Consider the following 24,982-nt stretch of genomic DNA (forward strand, 5'->3'; position numbering starts at 1 on the left):
GTTATGTGATCCCATTCATCCATTTTTGCCTTGGTTGCCTATGCTTTTAGGGTATTATTCAAGAAACCTTTGCTCAGACCAATGTCCTGGAAAGTTTCCCAAATGTTTTCTTATAGTAGTTTCATAATTTGGGGTCTAATATTTAAGTCTTTTATTCATTTTTATTTTCGTATATGTGAGAGATGGGGTTCTAGTTTCATTCTTCTGCATAGGGCTATCCAGTTTCCTCAGCACCATTTATTGAAGATACTGTCCTTTCCCCCAGTGTATGTTCCTGGCACCTTTGTCAAAAATGAGTTCCCTATAGATGTGTGGATTTATTTCTGGATTTTCTCTTACATTCCATTGGTCTATTTGTCTGTTTTATGCCAGTACCCTGCCATTTTAGTTACTATAGCTCTGTAGTATAATCTGTTTCTGCCAACTTTGTTATTTTGCTCAGGATAGCTTTAGCCATTCTGGGTCTTTTGTGGTTCCATATAAATTTTAGAATTATTTTTTCTACTTCTGTGAAGAATGTCATTGGAATTTTGATAGGGATTGCATTGAGTCTGTAGATTGTTTTGTATAGTATGGACATTTTAATGATATTAATTATTCCAATTCATGAACATGGGATATATTTCCATTTTTGTGTGTCTCCTTCAATTTCTTTCATCAGTATTTTGTAGTTTCCATTGAAGATGTATTTCACCTCTTTGGTTAAACTTATTTCTAGGTATTTTGTTTTTTGTAGCTCTTGTAAATGGGATTGCTTTCTTGATTTATTTTTCCTCAAGTTTGTTTTTGGCCAATAGAAGGACTGCTAATTATTACATGTTGATTTTGTATCCTGTAGCTTTACTGAATTCATTTAGTAGTTATAATAGTCTTTTGGATTTTCTATATATGTGATCATTTTATCTGCAAAAAGAAACAATTTGATTTCCTCCTTCCCAATTTGGATGCCCTTTATTTCTTTCTCTTTTCTAATTGCTCTTGCTAGGACTTCTGGTACTATGTTGAATAACAGTGGTAAAACAGGGCATTCTTATTCCAGATCTTAGAGAAAAAGCTTTCAATTTTTCACCATTCAGTATGATGCTAGCAGTGGGTTTGTCATATATGACCTTTATTGTGTTGAGATATGTTATTTCTATACCTAATTTGTTAGAGTTTTTATCATGAAGGGATGTTGAACTCTTTTCTGCCTCTGTTGAAATGGCAATATAATTTTTGTCCATTCTGTTGATATGATGTACCATGTTTATTGATTTGCGTATGTTGAACCATCCTTGCATTCCTGGAATGAATCTCACTTGATTATGATGATCTTTTTAATGTGTTGTTGGATTTTGTTGTCTAGTATTTTGTTGAGCATATTTGCATTTATGTTAATCAGGAATATTGGCCTGTTGTTTTCCTTTTCGTGGTGTCTTTGTCTGGTTTTGGTTTCAGGATAATGCTGGCCCTGTATAATGAGTTTGGAAGTATTTCTTCCTCTTACATTTTTAAAAAGAGTTTGAGAAGAATTTGTATTCATTCTTCTTTTAAAAGTTTGGTAGAATTCAGCCATGAAGTCATCAGGTCTTAGGCTTTTCTTTGATGAAGGAGTCTTTATTACTGCTCTAATCTTGTTACTCATTACTGGTGCACTCATGTTTTGTATCTCTTCATGGTTCAAACTTAGTAGGTTAAACGTGTCCAGGAATATATCCATATCTTCTCTATTTTTTCAATTTGTTTGTGTATAGTTGTTCATCATAGTCTTATGATCCTTCACATTTCTGTAGTTTCTGTTGTAATGTCTACATTTTCATCTCTGATTTTATTTGAGTCTTCTCTCTTTTTTTCTTAGTCTTCCTAAAGGTTTGTTGATTTCATCTCTGATTTTATTTGAGTCTTCTCTCTTTTTTTCTTAGTCTTCCTAAAGGTTTGTTGATTTTTTAATCTTTTCAAAAACCAACTCTTTGTCTTGTTAACCTTTTGTATTGTTCTTTAAATCTCTATTTTGCTTATTTCTTCTCTGCTCTTTGTTCTTTCTTTCTTTCTACTGATTGTGGATTTCATTTATTCATGTTTCTCTGATTCCTTGAAGTGTAACATTAGATTATTTGAGACATTTCTATTTTTTTGATGTAGGTGTTTATTGCTATAAATCTCCCTCTTAGCATTGCTTTTGCTGTGTCCCATAGGTTTTGGTATGTTATGTATATTTACTTGGAGAATTTAATCCATTGACATTCAAGGTTATTACTGAAAGGTAAAGGTTTACTACTGGCATTTTCTTACTTGTTTTCTGGTTGTTTTGTAGATCCTTTCTTTCTTTTTTCCTCTCTCATTATCTTCTTTTGTGGTTAAGTGATTTTTCTTTAGTATTATGTTTTGATTTCATGCTATTTCTTTTTATTGTATCTATTACAGGGTTTTGCTTTATGAGTACCATGAGGCTTATTTAAAAACATCTTATAGTTATAACAGATTATTTTAAACTGATAACTTTGATCACAAAAAATTAACAAAAATAAACTATACTTTAACACCATTTCCCCCACATACAAATTTTGACTTTTTGATATTTTGATTTACATCTTTTTGTATTGCCTATCTCTTTACAAATTGTTATGGCTATTATTATTTTCTTTAATAGTTTTGTCTTATAGTCTTCATACTTAATATATAAGTAGGTTACATACCATAGTTACAGTATCAGAGTATTCTGAATTTTTCTATATTCTTACTTTTACCACTGAGTTTTTTATACCTTCAAATGTTTTCTTTTTGCACATTAGCATTATTTTCTTTCAGACTGAAGAACTTTCTGTAGCATTTCTTGTAAGACAGATTTGGTGTTGATGAATTCCCTCAAGTTTTTTTTGTTGTTGTTCAGGAAAGTCTTTATCTCTAATTTGTGTTTAAAAGAGAGTTTTGCTGGATACAGTATTCTTGACTGGCAGCTTTTTTTTCCCCCTGCAGCACTTTAGATATATCATCCCACTTTCTCCTAGCCTGCAGGGTTTTTGCTGAGAAATCAGCTGAAAGCTATATTGGGGCTTCATTTAATGATATGTTTCTTTTCTCTTGCTGCTTTCAGTTTTCTTTTTTTTTTTTTTTGTCCCGGATTTTTGATAATTTGATTATGATGTACCTTAAAGAATTTCTTTTTGGATTGAATTTGACTGATGACCTCTGAGATTCCTGTACTTCAATAATGTCTTTCTTCAAATTTGGGAAATTTTCAGCTATTATTTCTATAAATATGCTGTCTAGGCCTTTTTCTCTATTGTCTCTTTCCGGAACTCCTGTTAAGCAAAAGTTGGTTCACTTGGTGGTGTACCATAATTCTCATGGGCCTTCTTCACTCTTTTTTATTCTTTTTCTCTTCGCCTCTCTGGTTGGTAATTTCATGTTCTGTCTTCAGGCTCACTGATTCTTTCCTCAGTGTGAAGCAGTCTGCTGTTAAAACTTTTTAATTAGTTTTAAAATTCAGTTATTGAATTATTTATTTATAGGATTTCTGTTTATAAAAAACAAAATTTTTTTTGTCATTTTTCTTCCTGGATTGTTTTCCATATTTTGTTTAGCTTTTTATTCATATTATCTTGTGAGTCCTTAAACTTCTTTAAGAGCAATGTTCTGAAATCTTTGTTAGACACTTCATAGCTCTTCAGTTCTTTTGCGTCTATCATAAGAGCTTTGTTGGTTTCTTTTGGTGGTGTCATATTTACTTGAGTTTTCCAGATTCTTGCATCTTTACAGAGATGCCTATGCACTTAAGGAGACAGCCACCACTTCCAGTTTTGCAGGTGTTCTCTGGTGGTGTTAGACCTTTACAATTTAATATTGGAACTTAATTGCTGGACTGCTATTGCTCCTCATTTTGGGAAGGACTTATAATAAGCACTGGAACTAAAACACTGCATTGGAACTAACTCATGCTTGTCTAGTCTGGGGAAGACTCCCAGTAAGCACCAGAACTTAAGCACCAGAACTACATCACTGCCCTACCAGTTTTCTAGTCTTAAGAAGACTTAAATAAGCACTAGAACTTGATTGTTTACAGGTCAGAAGAAGGCTTCATGAAAGCACCTGGGCTTTGTGGGGAATCTGGCCAGGGATTTGGATCTTCCTGTGGATTGTTTCCCTTATACTAGTATGCTCTGGCAGCAGTCAGTCTCCCCAACATGTCGTCCTCATTGATTTAAGCTCAGAGAAGCCACCAAGATTTGCATGCCAGTTGCTGTGATCAGTGCCCCTACTTTTTGTCCCCAGTTCACCCCAGGTGGTTCAGCCTTCCTGGTACGCTCAGTGTTTTCTGTGAGATGGGACTGGAGTGGGCTTCCCAAGAAGATTCCCAGACTGGCAGGGATATTAAACACCCACCTCCAATTTTCTCCTACCACCTCAGAAACTTTGGGTTTAGAAAAATTGTGAGTGACATTGTGCCAGCTTGGGGTAGGGGTTAGTCCAGTCTAAAATGACTGTTCCCCTTACTAGTTGAAGCATTTCTTGGTTCTGTGTGTCCAGGTGGTTTTTCCACTCCCTTCCCCAATACATGGCGAATTTAGGGTAGTATTCTTGCCTTTGAGTAGTTTTTAGTTGTACTTTGGTAGGAGAACAATGCTGAAGGATCTTCTACTTTGTCATCTTGCTGATGTCACTCTCTCGTCTGATTTTATCTACTATATATACTTCATATAAGTGAAACCATACAGTGTTTGTTATTTTGTGACTGGCTTCTTTCTCCTAGCATGCCCCAGAGGTTCACTCATGTTGTAGTATGTAATAGAATTTCCTTCATTTTTTAGGCTGCATAATATTCCACTGGATACATATACCATAATTTCTTCATCTATGCATTCAACAATGGATATTTGGATTCCTTGCACCTCTTGGCTCTTGCAAATAATGCTACAATGAACATGGGTGTGCAAGTATCTCTTTGAGATCCTGCTTTGAATTATTACGGATATATACTAAAAAATGGGATTGCTGGATCATGTGATAATTCTGTTTTCAATTTTTGAGGAACCCCCATCCTGCTTTTCATAATAGCTGCACCATTTTGCATTCCCACTAACAGTTCACATGGGTTCCAATCTCTCCACGTCTTCATCAAAAGTTGTTATTTCTCTTCTTTTGATAGCAGCCATCTTGATGGGTTTGAAGTGATATCTCACTGTGGCTTTTCTTTGCATTTTCCTAATTATTAGTGATGCTGAGAATTTTTACGTGTTTATTGATCATTTGTATACCTTCTTTGGAGAAATGTCTATCCAAGTCCTTTGCCATATTTTAATTGGGTTATTTGGCATTTTGTTATCAGTATTAAGTTGTAGATGTTCCTTAAATATTTTGGATATTAACACCTTGTCTGATATGTGATTTGCAATTATGTTCTTCCATTCTCTCACTTTCCCACTGGCGTTTCAGTCTGTTGATTGTTTCCTTTCACACTGAGAAGTTTAAAGTTTTGCATAATATCTTTTTAAAAATTTGTTGTCTATGCTTTTGATGTTACATCCAATAAATTATTGCCAAATCCAACATCCTGAAAATTTTTATCTTTTTTCTCGTAGGAATTTAATAATTTAATAAGTGTTAAATTTAAATACTTAATCCATTCATAGTTACTTTTTGTATATGATGTAAGATAAGGATTTGACTACATTCTTTTGTGTGTGAATATTCAGTTTTCCCAACAACATTTGTTGAAGAGACTGCTATTTATCTGTTATGTAGTCTTGGCTCACTGGTCAAAAATCATTTGGTCATATAGCAGAGGTTTATTTATGAGCTACCTATTCTGCTCCATTTATTTATATATCTATCTTTATCCCAATACCACATTGTCTTAATTACTATTGGCTTTGTAGTATGTTTTGAAATAAGGAAGTTTGAAATATTCAACTTTGTCCTACTTTTTCAAGTTTGCTTTGGCTATTCAGTGTTCCTTGAAATTAGGTATGAACAGTAGGCTTTTTTCTATTTCTGAAAATGCCACTGGGATTTTGAAAGGGATTGCATTGACTCTGTAGATTGTTTTGGGTAGTATGGCTATTTTAACAATATTAAATCTTCCAGTCCATGAACATAGGATGCTTTCCCATTTACTTGTCTTCTTTAATTTCCTTCAGCAGCATTTTGTAGTTTTCAGTGCACAAGTCTTTCTCCATCCCCTCAGTTAAGTTTATTCCTATTTTAAAATTTTTCATTTATAGTAAATAGGATTGTCTTCTTGATTTCCTTTTCAGATTGATCATTATTTGTGCATAAAAATGCAACTAATTTTTGAGTGCTGATTTTGTATTCTGCAACTTTACTAAATTTATTAGTTCTAGTGTGTGTGTGTGTGTGTGTGTGTGTGTGTGTGTGTAGTCTTTAGGGTTTTTTATATATAACATTATGTCTTCTTTCACAATTTGTATTCCTTTTTTTCTTGTTGAGTTGTTCTACTAGAACATCCAGTACCATGTTGAATAGTAGTGGCAAGAGTGGACATCTTTGTCTTGTTCCTTATCTAGGAGGAAAGCTTTCTCTATTGAGTATCATGTTAGCTGTGGAATTTTTATACCTGGCTTTTATTATGTCAAGGTCTTCTTTTTTCCTAAAGAAATAGGGTCCCACTTTGTCATCCAGGCTGGAGTGCAGTACCATAATAATAACTCACTGCAGCCTTCAACTCCTGGGCTCAAGTTGTCCTCTTGCCTTAGCCTCCTTAGTAACTGAGACTACAGGCATGCACCCTGTGCCTGGCTACCTAAAAATTTTTTTGGAGAGACAGTGTCTCACTGTCTTGCTTAGACTGGTCTTGAACTCCTGGCCTCAATTGTTCCTCCCACCTTAGCCTCCAAAAGTGCCAGAATTACATGCATGAGACTCTATGACTAGTCCAGAGGTAGATTTTTTTTTCTATTTCTTGTTGGTTGAGTGTTGTTGTTGTTGCTGTTGTTGTTGTTTATCATGAAAGGGGGTTGAGTTTTGTTAAATGCTTTTTCTGTATTGATTGAGATGATCACGTAGTTTTTTTCTTTTATTTTGTTAATGAGGTATAGTACATGTATAGATTTTTGTATACTGAACGATCCTTGCATTTCAGGTATAAATCCACTTAGTCATGGTTTATGATCCTTTCAATGAGCTGTTGAATTCAGTTTGCTAATGTTAGGTTTAGTATTATTGCTTTAATATTCGTCAGGAATACTGGCCTGTGGGGTTTTTCTTTTTTCTTGCTGTGTCTTTGTCTGGTTTTGGCTACTATGTGTTCTTTAAAACTCTTCAAAGCTTTGATTTTCAAATTTAAGTTTTTATTATTATTATTATTATCATTATTATTATACTTTAAGTTCAAGGGTACCTGTGCACAACGTGCTGGTTTGTTACATATGTATACATGTGCCATGTTGGTGTGCTGCACCCATTAACTCATCATTTACGTTAGGTGTATCTACTAATGCTATCCGGCCCCCCTGCTCCCTCCCCACAATAGGACCCGGTGTGTGATGCTCCCCTTCCTGTGTTCAAGTGAACTCATTGTTCATTTCCCACCTATGAGTGAGCACATGCGGTATTTGGTTTTCTGTTCTTGCAATAGTTTGCTGAGAATGATGGTTTCCAGCTGCATCCATGTCCCCACAAAGGACACAAACTCATCCTTTTTTTATGGCTACATAGTATTCCATGGTATATATGTGCCACATTTTCTTAATCCAGTCTGTCACTGATGGACATTTGGGTTGATTCCAAATGTTTGCTATTGTGAATAGTGCCGCAATAAACATATGTGTGCATGTGTCTTTATAGCAGCATGGATTATACTCCTTTGGGTATATGCCCAGTAATGGGATGGCTAGGTCAAATGGCATTTCTAGTTCTAGATCCTTGAGGAATTGCCACACTGTTTTCCATAATGGTTGAACTAGTTTACAGTCCCACCAACAGTGTAAAACTGTTCCTATTTCTCCACATCCTCTCCAGCACCTGTTATTTCCTGATTTTTTAATGATTGCCATTCTAACTGGTGTGAGATGGTATCTCATTGTGGTTTTGATTTGCTTTCTCTGATGGCCAGTGGTGATGAGCATTTTTTCACATGTCTGTTGGCTGTATGAATGTCCTCTTTTGAGAAGTGTCTGTTCATATCCTTCATATACTTTTTGATGGGGTCGTTTGTTTTTTTTCTTGTAACTTTGATTGAGTTCTTTGTAAGTTCTGGATATTAGCCGTTTGTCAGATGAGTAGATTGCAAAAATTTTCTCCCATTCTATAGGTTTCCTGTTCACTCTGATGGTAGTTTCTTTTGCTGTGCAGAAGCTCTTTAGTTTAATTAGATCTCACTTGTCAATTTTGGCTTTTGTTGCCATTGCTTTTGGTGTTTTAGACATGAAGTCCTTGCCCATGCCTGTGTCCTGAATGGTATTACCTAGATTTTCTTCTAGGGTTTTTATGGTTTTAGGTCTAACATTTAAGTCTCTAATCCATCTTGAATTAATTTTCATATAAGGAGTAAGGAAAGGATCCAGTTCAGCTTTCCACTTATGGCTAGCCAATTCTCCCAGCACCATTTATTAAATAGGGAATCCTTTCCCCATTTCTTGTTTTTGTCAGGTTTGTCAAAGATCAGATGGCTGTAAATGTGTGGTATTATTTCTGAGGGCTCTGTTCTGTTCCATTGGTCTAAATCTCTGTTTTGGTACCAGTATCATGCTGTTTTGGTTACTGTAGCCTTGTAGTATAGTTTGAAGTCAGGTAGCGTGATGCCTCCAGCTTTGTTCTTTTGGCTTAGGATTGTCTTGGCAATGCGGGGTCTTTTTTGGTTCCATATGAACTTTAAAGCAGTTTTTTCCAATTCTGTGAAGAAAGTCATTGGTAGCTTGATGGGGATGGCATTGAATCTATAAATTACCTTGGGCAGTATGGCCATTTTCACAATATTGATTCTTCCTATCCATGAGCATGGAATGTTCATCCACTTGTTTGTGTCCTCTTTTATTTCACTGAGCAGTGGTTTGTAGTTCTCCTTGAAGAGGTCCTTTAATCCCTTGTAAGTTGGATTCCTAGGTATTTTATTCTCTTTGAAGCTATTGTGAATGAGAGTTCATTCATTATTTGGCTCTCTGTTTCTCTGTTACTGGTATATAAGAATGCTTGTGATTTTTGCACATTGATTTTGTATCCTGAGACTTTGCTGAAGTTGCTTATCAGCTTAAGGAGATTTTGGGCTGAGACGATGGGGTTTTCTAAATATACAACCATGTCATCTGCCTTCAGGGACAATTTGACTTCTTCTTTTCCTAACTGAATACCCTTTATTTTTTTCTCTTGCCTGATTGCCCTAGCCAGAACTTCCAACACTATGTTGAATAGGAGTGGTGAGAGAGGGCATCCCTGCCTTGTACCAGTTTTCAAAGGGAATGCTTCCAGTTTTTGCCCATTCAGTATGATATTGGCTGTGGGTTTGTCATAAATAGCTCTTATTATTTTAAGATATGTTCCATCAATACCGAATTTACTGAGAGTTTTTAGCATGAAGGGCTGTTGAATTTTGTCAAAGGCCTTTTCTGCATCTATTGAGATAATCATGTGGTTTTTGTCTTTGGTTCTGTTTATATGCTGGATTATGTTTATTGATTTGTGTATGTTGAACCAGCCTTGCATCCCAGGGATGAAGCCCATTTGATCATGATGGATAAACTTTTTGATGTGCTGCTGGATTCAGTTTCCCAGTATTTTATTGAGGATTTTTGCATCGATGTGCATCAGGGATATTGGTCTAAAATTCTCTTTTTTTGTTGTATCTCTGCTAGGCTTTGGTATCAGGATGATGTTGGCCTCATAAAATGAGTTAGGGAGGATTCCATCTTTTTCTGTTGATTGGAATAGTTTCAGAAGGAATGGTACTAACTCCTCCTTGTACCTCTGGTAGAATTTGGCTGTGAATCCATCTAGTCCCGGACTTTTTTTGGTTGGTAGGCTATTAACTATTGGCCTCAATTTCAGAGCCTGCTATTGGTCTATTCAGGGATTCAACTTCTTCCTGGTTTAGTCTTGGGAGAGTGTAAGTGTCCAGGAAATTATCCATTTCTTCTAGGTTTTCTAGTTTATTTGTGTAGAGGTGTTTATAGTATTCTCTGATTGTAGTTTGTATTTCTGTGGGGTTGGTGGTGATATCCCCTTTATCATTTTTTATTGTATCTATTTGATTATTCTCTCTTTTCTTCTTTATTAGTCTTGCTAGCAGTCTATCAATTTTGTTGATCTTTTCAAAAAACCAGCTCCTGGATTCATTGATTTTTTAGAGAGTTTTGTGTGTCTCTGTCTCCTTCAGTTCTGCTCTGATCTTAGTTATTTCCTGCCTTCTGCTAGCTTTTGAATGTGTTTTCTCTTGCTTCTCTAGTTCTTTTAATTGTGATGTTAGGGTGTCAATTTTAGATCTCTCCTGCTTTCTCTTGTGGGCATTTAGTGCTATAAATTTCCCTCTACAACACTGCTTTAAATGTATCCCAGAGATTCTGGTATGTTGTATCTTTGTTCTCATTGGTTTCAAAGAACATCTTTATTTTTGCCTTCATTTCGTTATGTACCCAGTAGTCATTCAGGAGCCGGTTGTTCAGTTTCCATGTAGTTGAGTGGTTTTGATTGAGTTTCTTAGTCCTGAGTTCTAGTTTGATTGCACTGTGGTCTGAGAGACAGTTTGTTATAATTTCTGTTCTTGTACATTTGCTGAGGAGTGCTTTACTTCCAACTATGTGGTCAATTTTGGAATAAGTGTGATGTGGTGCTGAGAAGAATGTATATTCTGTTGATTTGGGGTGGAGAGTTCTGTAGATGTCTATTAGGTCTGCTTGGTGCAGAGTTGAGTTCAATTCCTGGATATCCTTGTTAACTTTCTGTCTTGTTGATCTGTCTAATGTTGACAGTGGGGTGTTAAAATCTCCCATTATTATTGTATGGGAGTCTAAGTCTCTTTGTAAGTCTCTAAGGACATGCTTTGTGAATCTGGGTGCTTCTGTATTGGGTGCCCATATATTTAGGATAGTTAGCTCTTCCTGATGAATTAATACCTTTACCATTATGTAATGGCCTTCTTTGTCTCTTTTGATCTTTGATGGTTAATGTCTGTTTTATCAGAGACTAGGATTGCAACCCCTGCTTTTTTTTGTTTTCCATTTGCTTGGTAGATCTTCGTCCATCCCTTTATTTTGAGCCTATGTGTGTCTCTGCATGTGAGATGGGTCTCCTGAATACAGCAAACTGATGGGTCTTGACTCTTTATCCAATCTGCCAGTCTGTGTCTTTTAATTAACCATTTAGTCTATTTTCATTTAAGGTTAATATTGTTATGTGTGAACTTGATCCTGTTATTATGATATTAGTTGGTCATTTTGCTCGATAGTTGATGCAGTTTCTTCTTAGCATTGATGGACTTTACATTTTGGCATGTTTTTGCAATGGCTGGTACCTGTTGTTCCTTTCCATGTTCAGTGCTTCCTTCAGGATCTCTTGTAGGGCAGGCCTGGTGGTGACAAAATCTCTAAGCATTTGCTTGTCTGTAAAGGATTTTATTTCTCATTCACTGAGGAAACTTAGTTTGGCTGGATATGAAATTCTGGCTTGAAAATTCTTTTCTTTAAGAACGTTGAATATTGGCCCCCACTCTCTTCTGGCTTGTAGAGTTTCTGCCGAGAGATCTGCTGTTAGTCTGATGGGCTTCCCTTTGTGGGTAACCCGACCTTTCTCTCTGGCTGCCCTTAACCTTTTTTCCTTCATTTCAATTTTGGTGAATCTGACAATTATGTGTCTTGGAGTTGCTCTTCTCGAGGAGTATCTTTGTGGCATTTTCTGTATTTCCTGAATTTGAATGTTGGCCTGCCTTACTAGGTTGGGGAAGTTCTCCTGGATGCTATTCTGCAGAGTGTTTTCCAACTTAGTTCCATTTTCCCTGTCACTTTCAGGCACACCAATCAGACATAGATTTGGTCTTTTCCCATAATCCCATATTTCTTGGAGGCTTTGTTCATTTCTTTTCACTCTTTTTTCTCTACAATTCTCGCTTCATTTCATTCATTTGAGCTTCAATCGCTGATACTCTTTCTTCCAGTTGATCGAGTCAGTTACTGAAGCTCATGCAATTGTCATGTAGTTCTCGTGTTATGGTCTTCATCTCTATCAGTTCTTTTAAGGACTTCTCTACATTCGTTATTCTAGTTAGCCATTCATCAAATCTTTTTTCAAGGTTTTTAGTTTCTTTGCACTGGTTACGTAGTTCCTCCTTTAGCTCTGAGAAGTTTGGTCGACTGAAGCCTTCTTCTCTCAACTCGTCAAAGTCATTCTCCATCCAGCTTTGTTACGTTGCTGGTGATGAGCTGCGTTCATTTGGAGGGGGAGATGCGCTCTGATTGTTTGAATTTCCAGCTTTTCTGCATTGCTTTTTCCCCATCTTTGTGGTTTTATCTGCCTTTGGTCTTTGATGATGGTGACATACTGATGGGGTTTTGGTGTGGGTGTCCTTTCTGTTTGTTAGTTTGCCTTCTAATAGTCAGGACCCTCAGCTGCAGGTCTGTTGGAGTTTGCTTGAGGTCAACTCCAGACCCTGTTTGCCTGGGTATCAGCAGTGGAGGCTGCAGAAGATAGAATATTGCTGAACAGTGAGTGTTGCTGTCTGATTCTTGCTCTGGAAGCTTCGTCTCAGGGGTGTAGCCTGTCATGTGAGGTGTGAGATGTCAGTCTGCACCTAGTGGGGGATGTCTCCCAGTTAGGCTAGTCAGGGGTCAGGGCTCCACTTGAGCAGGCAGACTGTCCATTCTCATATCTCAAGCTCTGTGCTGGGAGATCCACTGCCCTCTTCACAGCTGTCAGACAGGGACATTTACCTCTGCCGAGGTTTCTGCTGCTTTATGTTTAGCTATGCCCTGTCCCCAGAGGTGGAGTCTACAGAGGCAGGCAGGCCTCCTTGAGCTATGGTGGTCTCCACCCAATTTGAGCTTCCTGGCAGCTTTGTTTACCTACTTAAGCCTCAGCAATGGCGGGTGCCCCTCCCCCAGTCTTCCTGCCACCTTGCAGTTGGATCTCAGACTGCTGTGCTAGCAATGAGGGAGGCTCTGTGGGCGTGGGACCCTCCAAGTCAGGTGTGGGATATAATCTCCTGGTTATATCCAAGATGCCTCACCCTGCTTCAGCTCTCGCTGGTTGGGCTGCACCCACGGATCAGCACCAACTGTCCGACACGCCCCAGTGAGATGAACCTGGTACTTCAGTTGAAAATGCAGAAATCACCCATCTTCTGTGTCACTCATGCTGGGAGCTGGGGGATAGAGCTGTTCCTATTGGGCCATCTTGGGCGTGTCCCCCATATTTAGGTTTTTAATCTATCTAGTGTTTATTTTGTCGGTATGAGATAGAGATTGATATTATCTTTAGCTAAATGGTGTTATTTATTAAATCATCAAGAAACTCACCTAACACATAAGAACTCACATAAATTTAAGGCGAATGGATGAGAAAAGATATTTCATGCAAATGAAAACCAAAAGTGAGCAGGAGTAGCTATTCTTATATCAGACAAAACAGACTTTAAAGCAACAACAATTTAAAAAGACAAAGAGGGACATTATATAATGATGAAAGAATCAGTCCAACAGGAAAATGCCATAATTCTAAATATACATGCACCCAACACTGGAGGTCCCAAATTTATAAAACAGTTACTGCTAGACCTAAGAGATGAGATAGACAACATAATAATAATGGGGACTTCAATACTCCACTGACAGCACTAGAGAGGTCATCAAGACAGAAAGTAAACAAAGAAACAATTGACTTAAATCATACCCTATAGCAAATGGACTTAACAGATACTTACAGAACATTCTACCCAACAACTGCAAAATATAGGTTCTTTTCATCAGCACACGGAACATTCTCCAAGATAAATCATATGATAGGCCACAAAACAAGTCTCAATAAATTGAAGAAAATCTAAATTATATCAAGTACCCTGTCAGACCACAGTGGAATGAAACGAAATTAACTCCAAAAGAAACCCCCCAAACTATACAAATATATGTAAATTAAATAATCTGCTCCTGGATAGTCTTTGGGTCAGCAATGAAATCAAATGGAAATTTAAAAATTATTTGAACTAAATGATAATAGTGACACAACCTATCAAAACCTCTGGAATAAAGCAAAAACTGTGCTAAGAAGAAAGTTCATAGCATTAAATGCCTATATCAAAAAGTCTGAAAGAACACAGATAGACAATCTAAGGTCACACATCAAGAAACTAGAGAAACAAGAACAAACCAAACCCTAACCCACCAGAAGAAAAGAAATTACAAAGATCAGAACAGAATTATATGAAATTGAAATTGAAAAAAATACAAAAGACAAATGAAACAAAAAGCTGGTTCTTTGAAAAAATAAACAAAATTGATAAACTATTAGTGAGATTAACCAAGAAAAGAAGAGAGAAGATCTAAATAAGCTCAATTAGAAATGAAATGGGAAATATTACAACTGATACCTCAGAAATACAAAAGATCATTCAAGGCTACTACGAACACCATTACTCAAACAGAAACTAGAAAATCTAGAGGAAATGGATAAATTCCTGGAAATATAAAACCCTCCTAGATTAAATCAAGAAGAAATAGAAACTCTGGACAGACCAATAGCAAGGAGAGCTATTGAAACAGTAATAAAATAATTGCCAATAAAAAATGTCCAGGACCAGATGGATTAATAGCTGAATTCTATCAGCCATTGAAAGAAGAACTGGTGCCAATCTTACTGAAACTATTTCAAAAGACAGAAAAAGAGGAAATCCCCCTTAAATAATTCTATGAATCCAGTATCATCCTAATTTGAAAACCAGAAAAGGATATAACAAAAATAGAAAATTACAGACCAATATCAGTGATGAACACAGATGCTCAATATTTTTTTAGAACAAAATCCTCAACAAAATTCTAGCTAATGAAATCCAACAGCATATCAAAAAGAGAATACACCACAATCAAGTAATTTCATACCAGGGATGAAGGGATGGTTTAACATACCCAAGTGAATAAATGTGATATAGCACATAAACAGAATTAAAAACAAAAATCATACAATCTCAATAGATGCAGAAAAAGCATTAGACAAAATCCAGCATCGTTTTATGATCAAAACCTTCTGCAAAATTGGCATAGAATGGACATGCCTCAAGGTAATAAAACCCATCTATGACAAACCCACAGCCAACATTACACTGAATGGAAAAAAGTTGAAAGCATTCCCTCTGAGAACTGGGACAAGACAAGGATGTCCACTTTCACTGCTACTATTCCACATTATACTGGAAATCCTAGCCGTAACAATCAGACAAGAGAAAGAAATAAAGCACATCCAAATCAGTAAAGAGGAAGTCAAACTGTTGCTGTTCACCAATGAAATGATCATATACTTAGAAAACACTAAAGATTCATCCAAAAAGCTCCCGTCTGATGAATGAATTTGGTAAAGTTTCAAGATACAAAACCAATGTACACAAATCAGTAGCAGTGCTATACACCAACAATGACCAAGCTAAGAATCAAATCAAAATCTCAACCCATTTTACAACAGCTCCAAAAAAGAAAAAAAACAAACAACAAACAAACAAAACCACCTTAGGAATATACCTGACCAAGGAGGTGAAAGATCTCTACAAGGAAAGCTACCAAACCCTGCTTAAAGAAAGCATAGATGACACAAACAAATGGAAACACATCCCATGCTCATGGAGGGGTACAATCAATATTGTGAAAATGCCCATACTGCCAAAAGCAATCTACAAATTTAATGCAATTCCCATCAAAGTACCATCATCATTCTTCACAGAACTAGAAAAAAATGATCCTAAAATGTACATGGAACCAACAAAGAGCCCACATAACAGAAGCAAGACACATGTTGGAGAATGAAGCAAGATATTTATCTCTTACCCTATACAAAAATCAACTCAAGATAGATCAAAGACTTAAATCTAAGATGAAAAACCAAAAAAATTCTAGAAGATAACATTGGAAAAACTCTTCTAGACACTGGCTTAGGCAAAGAATTCATGACCAAGAACCCAAAAGCAAATGCAAAAAACTAAAAATAAAATAATAATAATAATATATAAATAAATAGATGGGACCTAATTAAACTAAAAGTCTTTACTGCACAGTAAAGGAAATAATCAACAGAGTAAACAGACAATCCAGAGTGGGAGAAAAATTTCACAAACTATGCATCTGACAAAGGACTAATAAAGAATGCAAACAAATCAGAAAGAAAAAATCATAAACATAATCCTATCAAAAAATGGGCAAAAGACATAAATAGACAATTCTCAAAAGGAGATATACAAATGGCCAACAAACATATGAAAAACTGCTCAACATCACTAATTATCAGGGAAATGCAAATCGAAACCACAATGAGATGCCAACTTACTCCTGAAAGAATGGCCATAATTTAAAAATAAAAAATAAAGTCTCAGGATACAAAATCAATGTGCAAAATCACAAGCATTCCTATACACCAATAATAGACAAACAGAGAGCCAAATCATGAGTGAACTCCCATTCACAATTGCTACAAAGATAATAAAATACCTAGGAATCCAACTTACAAGGGATGTGAAGGACCACTTCAAGGAGAACAACAAACCACTGCTCAAGGAAATAAGAGAGGACACAAACAGATGGAAAAACATTCCATGTTCATAGACAGGAAGAATCAGTATTATGAAAATGGCCATGCTGCCTAAAGTAATTTATAGATTCAATGCTATCCCCATCAAGCTACCATTGACTTTCTTCACAGAATTAGAAAAACTATTTTAAATTTCATATGGAACCAAAAAACAGCCCACACAGGCAAGACAATCCTAAGCAAAAAGAACAAATCTGGAGGCATTACGCTACCTGACTTCAAATTATACTACAAGGCCACAGTAACCAAAATAGCATGGTACTGGGACCAAAACAGATACATAGACCAATGGAACAGAGCAGAGGCCTCAGAAATAATGCCACACATCTACAACCATCTGATCTTTCACAAACCTGACAAAAACAAGCAACAGGGAAAGAATTCCTCATTTAATAAATGATGTTGTGAAAACTATACCCCTTCCTTACACTTCATACAAAAATTAACTCAAGATGGATTAAAGACTTAAACATAAGACCCAAAACCATAAAAATCCTAGAAGAAAACCTAGCTAATACCATTCAGGACATACGCATGGGCAAAGGCTTCATGACTAAAACACCAAAAGCAATGGCAACAAAAGCCAAAATTGACAAATGAGATCTAATTAAACTAAAGAGCTTCTGCACAGCAAAAGAAACTACCATCAGAGTGAACAGGAAACCTACAGAGTGGGAGAAAATTTTTGCAATCTACTCATCTGACAAAGGGCTAATATCCGGAATCTACAAAGAACTCAAACAAATTTACAAGAAAAAAACAAACAACCCCATCAAAAAGTACACGAAGGATATGAACAGATACTTCTCAAAAGAAGACATTTATGCAGCCAACAGACACATGAAAAAATGCTCATCATCACTGACCATCAGAGAAATGCAAATCAAAACCACAATGAGATACCATCTCACATCAGTTAGAGTGGCGATTGTTAAAAAGTCAGGAAACAACAGGTGCTGGAGAGGATGTGGAGAAATAGGAACACTTTTACACTGTTGGTGGGACCGTAAACTAGTTCAACCATTATGGAAAACAGTGTGGCAATTCCTCAAGGATCTAGACCTAGAAATACCATTTGACCCAGCCATCCCATTACTGGGTATATACCCAAAGGATTATAAATCATGCTGCTATAAAGACACATACACACATATGTTTTTTGCAGCACTATTCACAATAGCAAAGACTTGTAACCAACCCAAATTTCTATCAATGATAGACTGGATAAAGAAAATGTAGCACATATACACCATGGAATACTATGCAGCCATGAAAAAGGATGAGTTCATGTCCTTTGTAGGGACATGGATGCAGCTGGAAACCATCATTCTCAGCAAACTATCACAAGGACAGAAAACCAAACACCACATGTTCTCACTCATAGGTGGGAATTGAACAATGAGAACTCTTGGACACAGGAAGGGGAACATCACACACCAGGGCCTGTCGTGGGTTGGGGGTATAGGGAAGGGATAGCATTAGGAAATATACCTAATGGAAATGACGAGTTAATGGATGCAGGACACCAGCTTGGCACATGTATATATATGTAACAAACCTGCACGTTGTGCACATGTACCCTAGAACTTAAAGTATAATAACAATAAAAAAAAAAAAAAACTACACATTGGATACTGTGTATACTGCTTAGGTGACAAATGCACCAAAATCTCAGAAATTACCACTAAAGAATTTTTCCATGCAACCAAACACCACCAGTTCCCCAAAAAACTATTGAAATAAAAAAATAAAAAAGTAATTACATAATTAGTATACAAGTTAATTGTCAGAGATATATGTATTGCAAATATTTTTTCTTAGGCTGTAGGCTTACTTTACATATTTTCTAAATGGTATCTTTCAAAGAGTCAAAATTTTTATTTTGATAAATGTTAATTTATCAACCTTTTCTTTTATGATTTGCCTACCTAGGAAATTTTTGCCTACCACAAGGTTGCAAAGATTTTTCCTTATATTTTCCTGACAGTTTTATAACATGAGCTTTTATAGTCTGGTTTGATTCATTTCAAGGTAATTTTTGTGTATGTTGTGAGATAAAGTTCAAAAGTTTTTTTTTTTTTTCAATATGTATATCCAGTCGTTTCAACACCATTTGGTGATAAAACTACCCTTTCTCCGTTGTACTATACATCTTTAACTCATCAATGTCTGTATTCAAGCAATATTATTATGGTATAAGAATCTTCCAAGAGAATACTTCCATTTTCCCCTTCCCAGCCCCGTGTTATTGTTGTCATATTTTACTTCATCATATGTTACAAACTCCTCAGTGCATTATTATTTTTGCATAGACAGTTAATGATCTTTTAACAATGTTTTAAAAATACATTTGTAGGTTTTTTGTGGAAGTTGATAAAGTCCCTCTCTGATGGCTTTCAATTGCCTCATAGTGGGAATAGAGGTGCTTTGGGGAAGGTGATGGAGCCACTGGTGGGGTTAATAGTTTAATCAGAATGGAACTGTGTAGTATAGCCACTGAAGCCACTAAGATTGTCAGGCCACGATAAGGGGGTCAGTTAATGTGAAATCTCCTGATATTTTTGTGGTAGTATCAGCCTAAATGTACAATTCTGCATCTCTATTTATAACTTTAGCCTAGTGCTCTAGACTTGTATTATCCAACACGAATATAATGTGAGCCACAAAGGTGAACCACATATGTAATTTTAAATTTTCTAATAGCCACATTAAAAAAGCAAAAGAAAAAGATAAAGTTAATTTTATTTATGTATTTGTTTCAGAGATAGGGTCTTGCTCTACTGCCCAAGCTGGAGTGCAGTGGTGTGATCATAGCTCACTGCAGCCTCAAACTCCTGGAATCAAGTGATCCTCCTGTCTCAGCCTCCCAACTCACTGAGATTACAGGCAGGAGCCACCATGCCCCACTGAAATTAATTCTAATATATTTCACTTAATCTAATATATCCAAATTATATCAACATATAATTAATATAAGTTATTAGTTAAATATTTTATATCTTTTTCATACTAAATCTTTGAAATCAGTATGTATTTTGTACTTACAGAGCATCTCAATTCATAGCAGTCACATTTCACATTCTCAGTGCTGCCTATAGATAGTGGCTATGGTTTTGAAAATGTATCTCTAGACAATACTTTCTTGTCTTTTAAGAAACTGGGTCTTGCTGTGTCATTCAGGCTGAAGTGCAGTAGTGCAATCTTAGCTTACAGGCACAGGCAACCACGTGCAGCCTGACAAAATGTTTTTCCCCATCTAACAGCAATGCGGTTCAGAGAACATTTTCTTAGTTTCATGGTAAGAAGATTAGGTCAAACCAGAATTGGAAGTCAGGCTCTATCATGTGTATCTTTTTTCACTGAGGCCATACTGCTATATAATTAAACATGACTGATACGATGAGACATAATAAATACTTCAAGTTGCCAGGTGAACTGAAAGAATTATAGGAACTGAAAGATAGAATGTTAGTCAAATACAACAAAATGTGAGTCACACACATAGAAGTTCAGTGAAAGATCTTGTAAATGGAGGCAGGTTAAGCCCCTTGCTCCTTTGAAATTCCTGTTTTGTTTTCATTTGTTTGCTTCTTTTACAAATTATTCATAATTCCCCTGGAAACTAAAGGATATTAACATTAATGAAACTGGTACATATAATTTCATTTTTCTACAAAATACATATTTTTAGATGTTAGCACTTTGAAAGAGAACATCAGGATGCTAAACCATGACCTATAAATAACAGGCTATATTTTAAAATATAAAACAAACTGATCACAGCTTCTGAGAGGCTTCATCTTCCTGACTCTCCAATTATCTTCTGGTTCTGTTTCTAAGAGAGTCTTCAAAAGGAAAAAATAATAGCCCCAGGCAAGCATGTATCTATGGAGATAAACAGGCTCATATACATATCAGTCAAGGTACATACTTGTTTTGGGTATTTATTGCTATATCATGAACTCTGAAACTTAATGGCTTAAAAAATATCACCATTCTAGTTATCTGCTCGTGATTCTGAAATTTGAGCAGAGCTTAGTGGAGTGAACCCATCTCTGCCCTACATTGATTGCATTGTCTGGCATGGCTCAATGGGCCTGGAAGATCAAATCCCAAGACGTTCTCACTCACATGGCAGGCAGTTGTTGCTGTTTGTTGACTAGGAACTCAGCTGCGGCTGTTGGCCAGCAGAACTAAGAATTATATGAACTGAAAGATAGAATGTTAGTCTATCTTAATATTAGGCTTTCTAAGGAGAGCCTTGGTTCTCTGTGTGGCCTTTTCACATGACTGGGTTGGACTTTTTACAGGATGTTCAGATTTCTTGAATAACAGCTGGCTTCCCTCAGAGCCTGAGCACCAAAGTAGAGCTGCTGGCCCTTCTTAAGGATTAGCCCTAGACTTTCAGAGTATCACAGTCTCAGCATTTTATTGCTTAAAGCAGGTCACAGGGCCAGGCCAGGTGCAAAGGGAAAAACTTCACAAGAGTATGAATACTGGGAAGTGTGATTCATTGGGGACCAATATAACAGCATTCACGTTAGTGAACTCATTAATACAGCCCACTTCTCCTCTCAATAGATATTCTCATCCTTAAACCTCTGTTACCCCATTGGAATCAATAAGTCTCTATACTGATGACAACCATGTTAGGATTTCAGCCAGTGGTTCCTGGTCAATACCCAATTCTTATAACAAAGAGTTTCTTGGATACCTTTATCTGAATATCCTACTGATAACACTAACTCAACATTTGCAAACTGAGCTCCTGACTTATTTATTTATTTATTTGAAAAGGGTGTCATTCTATCACCCAAGCTGGAGGTCAATGGCACAATCATGGCTCACTGCAGCCTCAAACTCCTGGGCTCAAGCAATCATCTCATCTCAGCTGGGACTACAGGCTCACATCACTATGCCTAGTTAATTTTTTTAAATTTTTTGTAGAGATGGGATCTTGCTATGTTGCTTAGGCTGGTCTCAAACTCCTGGCCTTAAGTGATCCTCCTGCCTCAGCCTCCCAAAGTGCTAAGATTAGATATTAATTGCCTTCTGTCTGTAGTATAGAAGAAACATGTCTGTTTCCTTCTACCGTGAGCTTCCTTGGAGTTGGTGTAGTGCAGCCTGGGCTTTATAAACAGGTAAACTTAGGCTGGAATTCCAACCCTATCATTTTCTAGCTGTGCATCCTGGAAAAGTTACTTAATGTCCCTGCAGTTCAATTGTTTATAAATTGACAACTCAAGAATATTAACACAACTACCTTCCTGGGTTGTAGTAAAAATTAAATAAGATACGTAAAGTGTCCAATTCGACATTTGGCACATTGTACAGAAACCTATTCATTTTTGTCTTCCAGTGCGGTAGACATAGGGTTGAATGAATGTATCATTACCCTTCTTTGGAAAATGCTGGGAGTGCAAGATTCAGTTGTTTTCCATACCATTAGGCAGACCCAAAGTGTCTTTCCCAGAGATATGCATCCTTGAGTACGTTTTTCAGGCAGATCCTCCTTTCTTTCTGCTTACATGATAAGCATGCTACAAGCAAGTCGCATTCCCTGGCTCCTGTTGCATCTTTTCTGAGTTGCCATGCTTCCTAACTCTGTGCAGGGGACATAGGCACATGGCCAATGCCCATTAAGTCAGCATTAAGGCTGAGTCTCTATTTAGCTCCGTGGCTAGCTCTCCAGCATGGCTTCATATTTCCTCACCAAGCCAGCAAAGCCTGCACGTCAAAACCTCAATCCTAGTTGCTGACTCTACTCTTTGACCTCACCCCATGTGGGCACCCCCTGTCTCCTTCTGCTGCTGAAGAAACTTCCAAATGTGATACCAAGTAAGTCTGCAGGACCATTCCAGCCTCTTCCTGGAGATCAGCATCCCAGACTTGAAAAGGTCCAAACCCCACAGCAAAGTCGTTGGGAACTTGCTTTTTCCTATTTTTCCTCTGCCCTACGTTTTTCTATCTTTTAGAATTCCCAGGGTTCAAAAACATACATTAGATTAGCAATACTGATAGTTTAAACACAGCATAGTGGTTGAGAAGATAGGCTTTAAATTTGGATAAAGCTAGACTTGAATTTAATAGCACAATTTAGCACTTGTGTAATGTTGGGCTACTTACTTAAATCTATTTTTCTATCTAAAAATGAGAATGATAGTATTCTATATCACAGAGTTTGCATCATTTGGTTCCAGGTAAAGCAATATGACTTCAGTGGCTTAAACAGAAAGAAGTATAGTTTCTCTCACTTAACAAGAGCTCTGCAAGAGGTGGCTAACTGTGTTGAATCAGTACCTCAATGCTGTCTCCCAGTTCTTTTGGCCTTTGCCTCATTCTTGTTGCCTCATGACTGCAAAATGGCTGATGTAGCTCCAGATATCACATTTATATTCAAAGAAACCATATGTTAGCTCCAGATACCACATTTATATTCAAAGAAACCATATGTTTCCTTTTATCAAGAAAATAGAAGGATTCTCTGTGGTCTCTGTACTAGATTTCCTGTTAGCCAGAAACAGGGCATATGACAATTCTTATAGAAAGGAGCTGGGAAATTGGGGAATTGTTATCATTATTGGTTTAGACCAACCAGAATTCATATCCTGGGTTGGGAACATTGCAACTCAGAAAAAAAAATCAGGCTTTTGTTACCAAGTAAGAGGTAGGTTATGGCTAAAGTGTGGGTAACCAATAGGGGTTTGGTTTGACACAGGGTTGTAGTATTAAATTTAATAATATGTGTAAAGTCCTTAGTACAGTGCTGGACTTTTACATAGTGTTTAATAAACTGTGGCCATTATTATAAATAAAATTGCCAAACTGGTTGGCCATTCTCTAGTGTAGTTATTCTTAAATACAGTATTTATAAAATTATAAAATTCATGAAACTCAGCTCTACTGATTTATCAGAGAGTGTATTGCATCCTCATTAGCTCAGATTTTGCTTTCTTTTTTTTCTTTCATGGCACAAATATTCATTCAGGACCAACTTTATGCCAGGTGCAAGCACAGGCACAAGTCTAGCCTTCTCCCTGACATCATGGGATCCCCAGGCCTCAAAATTTAATTTCTATGCCATTTATGCCCATGTTTCCCCTGCTGGAGCCTCAGGCCCAAGCCCCTGTAGATCCATGGTGCTTCCTCTTTTTCCACAAAATCAGAAACCGAAAGGATGGTTTTTAACTTGGTTAAGCATAGCACAATAAACTATTATCAAGCTCATGACTTCATTTTGAGGTTCTGAGATCACCTGAATGTAAACTCAAATGAAGCAGACATCAACAAATGTACTAGGGAACTCTTCACAAAGCTCACACTTCTCAGGGATACCAATTCAAAAGCTCCCCAGATTCTACCATCTCATCATTACTCTCATTAGACATTTGCTGAGTATGGGCTATGAGTCAGCTGACCTTCCTGTGTTAAATCCAAGAATACTTTACATTTGTAGGGCTATTTCAAAGCATGTCCTCATTTTCAGAAGTATTGAGGTCCTCAAGGCAGGTTGCGTTATCCTGAATTTATTAATAAAGGTGCTAGGACCCATAAAAGGGTCTGTTCACAGTGCCAGACAATTTGTACACATTCTCTCGTTTAATCCTCACACACTGACAGGTAATAATATTGCCAGTTTACAGACGAGAAGTCTGAGGCCCAGAGAGAGTAAATTACCTGAGGTCACACAGATAGTCAATGGCAAAGCCACAGCTGGAACCCAAGTCTTCAATTTTCAATCCCCCATACTTCCTCCTGTGCCATACACTGCCTCACTACATGCATTCTTTGGAATACATAGCTATCATGAACCCTTTTATGTGGTCTGAGTAAAAGTTTCATAGAGAAAAATATAATTCAAGCTATAGTTGTTTGTGGATTTAAATTACCTATATTTTCTATAATTGCACTCGTAGAAATTACAAAATTCCATATATACTATACCTATGCTACAATTCTATTTTATTTTTTTTCTTTCTTCCTGACAAGTCACCCCCTCACCACTGCCACCATCATCATTTTGTGCTTCTTTTTGCTACAGGAGAGGAAGTTATTAAAGGTAACATTAAAACAAGCTTAACAATCTTATTGCAGGGAATCACTAAAGCAATATTAGCATCAGTCCTAAGGGCTGATTACCTTATCTCAACTTTCTCCCCAAGGAGAGACAAATACCAAGGACATATCGGGAAGAATATTGTCCCCAGCAAATACCAAGGACACATCAGGAAGAATATTGCGGAGGGAGAAGTAAAGAATCAGAATGGAAATAGAGAAT

This window comes from Macaca fascicularis, chromosome 14, assembly GCF_037993035.2.
Source record: "Macaca fascicularis isolate 582-1 chromosome 14, T2T-MFA8v1.1".
Lineage (NCBI taxonomy): Eukaryota > Metazoa > Chordata > Mammalia > Primates > Cercopithecidae > Macaca > Macaca fascicularis.